The sequence below is a fragment of the Ruditapes philippinarum genome, unplaced genomic scaffold, assembly GCF_026571515.1.
Source record: "Ruditapes philippinarum isolate M1 unplaced genomic scaffold, ASM2657151v2 ctg7248_1_1_1_1, whole genome shotgun sequence".
In the NCBI taxonomy this organism is placed as follows: Eukaryota; Metazoa; Mollusca; class Bivalvia; order Venerida; family Veneridae; genus Ruditapes; species Ruditapes philippinarum.
This window is the reverse complement of record NW_026864179.1, coordinates 77,768-81,478: the sequence shown is the minus strand read 5'-3', so window position 1 is coordinate 81,478 and position 3,711 is coordinate 77,768. Positions and strand designations below refer to the sequence as shown.

The following is a 3,711-nucleotide window of genomic DNA, read 5'->3' as shown; positions in this document are numbered from 1 at the left end:
CAGATGTTTCAACCTACTGGAGCAGCCTTTTAAGAACGTTTCTATTGGAAACCCCTAGGCGAAAACAAATCTAACCACCAAACATAATGTCCACCTTAAAATTAATAATTATATTTATTCTTGACGTGTTAGAATGGAAATAGATATTAATTCTTCGTGCATTATTGTATAATAATGCACGTTTTTCGTTCAAATGCTTTGTAATTAATCACTCAGGCCTATCGTCCTTCGTGATTATATTACTACGCATTTGAACTCAAACCGTGCATTATTCTACAACAATGCACTCAGAATTGATATCTATTTCCTAATTCCTGGCATCCGACCTCCAAACATTGATGTTATTGAGCGATAAAATCACAGTTTGGGGGATATATTATTTCTTAATGATATTAAATACGACATGTATCAACAAACTTATTTATGGTATACAGACCTTCCAGTTATAAACCAATTCACGTTAATTATAAAATCTACATGCGATGCTAGTTAACATTGTCAATATCAAATTTAAATAACCTTACACTAGCTCGATTGATAAAATTCAACGCTCAAGTACCTTTAAGGGATTCAAGTGTAATAAAAATCAGTTTTTATCAGACAATATGACACCGGAAATGTAACCTCAAATCATGCATTTTAAATTTTACCGGTAATTTCAAATTTCTGATATGCGCAAACATTCAAACTGTAAAAAGAAAATGAAATGATTTCATTTTGAGGGAGAAAATAAAGTAGAAATGACTGTTTATTTAAAATTGCACTGTGGTTTTATTCAGGCGTTGAATATACGGAATATCTAATGGATAAATAATGCAGAAGCTACTAAAATAAATAGTTAATGAATTAATCGTTTGTGCAGGCATTTTTGTGAAAAAAAAAAGATTATTTCAACGGCTAACTCATTTTTCAATGAGCGTTTGGGTAAAGTTACAGCACATGAGCCACATGCCCTTTTGTGAAATTAAATCATGAATTAGATTTATCGAAATCTACTGCAATAGCTTAGCGTATCAAAGTACACAAAGGGTCTTACGGGTGTTGATTTCAATGGATTCAGACACGGGTATCCGAATAAACAATTATTTAACAGTCTCTGTGTATATGCAATAGTTTAATAATCTTAACGTGGATTTACACATTGCCTTTGTTATAGACGTATCTTTTGTGTCTTTAAATTTCTTTTGGATATTTCGAATATTCGGATGATAAACTTTTGTATATATTATTTGGATACTTGTATCTATGGTGTCTCCATCAACTTCACCAGGAAAGCCTTCGAAACCAAAGGTAAGTTATAATTAATGTCATTATTTATAATTAATGTTGCTGTATAAAAGGAGTTGTTAACAATACGCGTTATAGGAAATTCAGTCACCTCCCCACTTTCATTGACAGTTCAATCGGCAATTGTCGAATAAACGCTCCGATTTTATTATCTTCAGTCTTAGAAAGAGTGGCTTCTCAAGTAATTTCAGCTCAAATGCATATAAGTCAATAAATAACATGGGGAGTGTCCAATCTTTCATTATAAAATTCTACTCTGTCATCTTAAAATCGAACCCCTTTCAATGCTTATTCAAAACGTAATATACACTTATATTGCCCTATGACGCGTTTTTAAACACATTAATTAGCTACCTGAAGAGCTTTCTCTTATGACAAACTCTTAAAGCATTTGCGAGATTCGAATCCATAGTGGTGATTTAAAAGTCTGTGATATTAACCTCCCAGCCACAGAGACCATATGAAGAAACACTGTCGTGACCTGAGTAGGGCTCGAACCCATGATCACTGGTTTGAGAGGAAGACTCCATAACCATTAGGCCATAGCTTCCTTTAAATTACAAAATAATTTTCACCTTAAATAGAAAAGTATATGAATTAATATCTATTATTGGTTTAAGTTTCCTCTGTTCAACCGGCTCTTGCATGATAGTCTGTCCGGGAGGGTACCGGCACGGAACGGTAATTATCCTGAGTGTTCAGCTACAGCCCCTGTGCTCTAGTGCTCCTCTAAACCAAGTATTGACGACATGGCAAAAGAAACTGTTCATAAAGGTATGTTTTTAGTAAATTTTGATTTTAAATAACATATGTTTTTTTTACTTTTTTTTGCTTTCAAGTCAATATATAATTGGTTATGAATTAAAAATTCTATGTATAAATTTGCCATTGTCAGTCATTATGAATGTCTTGTTAACATTGTACGTGCGTCATACTGAATAAATGTCGACACTTTCATACATATCATATACTGTACTATAAAAATATACGGAAATTGCCGATGGTTCCCGAATTTATACGCAACAACTGCGATTTTAATTTTTCAATATTTTAACATATCAACTGTAGTACCTGTTGAAATTTCTTAACAGGTAACACGTTTAACTCAAACTTTAATCTTAATTCATTTTTTCCAGTATATGAATGAACACGTTTTGTATCATGAAAAAGCACTTCCTGTCCTGATAAAACGTTTGCCATTATTATCTTATCAATGTCATTCAATGGCAAATTCACGACAAAACATTTCAACCTACAGGTATCATATTCAATTTATGTCAAATCTTATCAAAACCTGTATTCCAATTATATACCTTATGCAATAAAACTTTTAAATGGTTAAATCACACTGTGTATATGTATTCATTTTGTGTAAACATTTATTTTTGTTTGAACATCATATTATTTACAACAAATATTATTAAATTGTGTACACCGTAACTTATTTTAATTTCAACCGTCTCACTCGTCATGTCTTACATGGTATGAAGAATGGAGAAGAAGAATGAAACATCTACACGCAAATAACTCGTTCACATTTTATGTTTTTTGATTATAAGTAACACTTTACATTTCTTTATAGACTTATTTAAATTTCACAAGTCGCATCAAGTAATACTGTTAGTTTGTACATATTAATGTGACTTTCTTTGTCCAGTAAAAAATCTGAATAACAAAGAAGATGACAACCTAGAAGAATACCCTATCAAACTCCTGGATCCTCCAACAAAGTTAAAACGTCAGCTCTCTATAGACACAGTTGATCGAACAGATGAACTACGTGTCAGAAAAAGACTTGCAATTTTACGCCAGTCAGATTTAGGTCAATACATACCATCGAGGCAAGATGAGGTTGACGGCGGTAGACCATCTTCTTCAGCCAATGTTGTTCATTTTGATACACCTAGACACTACACAGCTAGTGTATATGAAACACGAGTAAACACCACTAAACGTGTTACAGTAGTCACAAGTTATGTTAAAATTTGGATTATCATTTGGTCAGTTGAATGCTTCTCCTTGTGTAAATAGTCAATCGTTGCAAATCAGATTCCAATTATTCAGTTTAATTTGCTTGCGTCACGTAGAGCAGAATTGAATGTCAAAACAGCTTTGTCATCGTATACTATTGTGAAAGCTGTAATCTGCTTGTTTGAAACTATCTGATTTTTTTATATTAATGGCTGCTTTAGATGATAGTCATTTTGGTCCGAAATTGTCGAAGAAGACGCAGGATGAATAAATATTTTTTTTTCAGATATTTCCTCCCTAATTACTTTTACGTTGGATTTCTTTTGCAGGAAATGTTTAGGAAACAATAACAAATAATAAGTCATTCATCGAGATATGGACGGAATAATGACGAAAGAATAACATGTTGCACTTACATTTTTGTGTGATTAAATTTACTTGTGGTTGATTTTA

At 32.3% G+C, this 3,711-nt stretch overlaps 1 long non-coding RNA gene across 1 annotated transcript; it reads left to right on the top strand.

Moving 5' to 3' along the window:
- The first annotated feature begins 547 nt into the window (after window positions 1-547).
- On the top strand, window positions 548-3,711 carry LOC132724724 (uncharacterized). The gene is made up of 3 exons (XR_009624955.1): window positions 548-1,290; window positions 1,908-2,545; window positions 2,945-3,711. It is a non-coding gene; the product is annotated as an uncharacterized LOC132724724 (long non-coding RNA).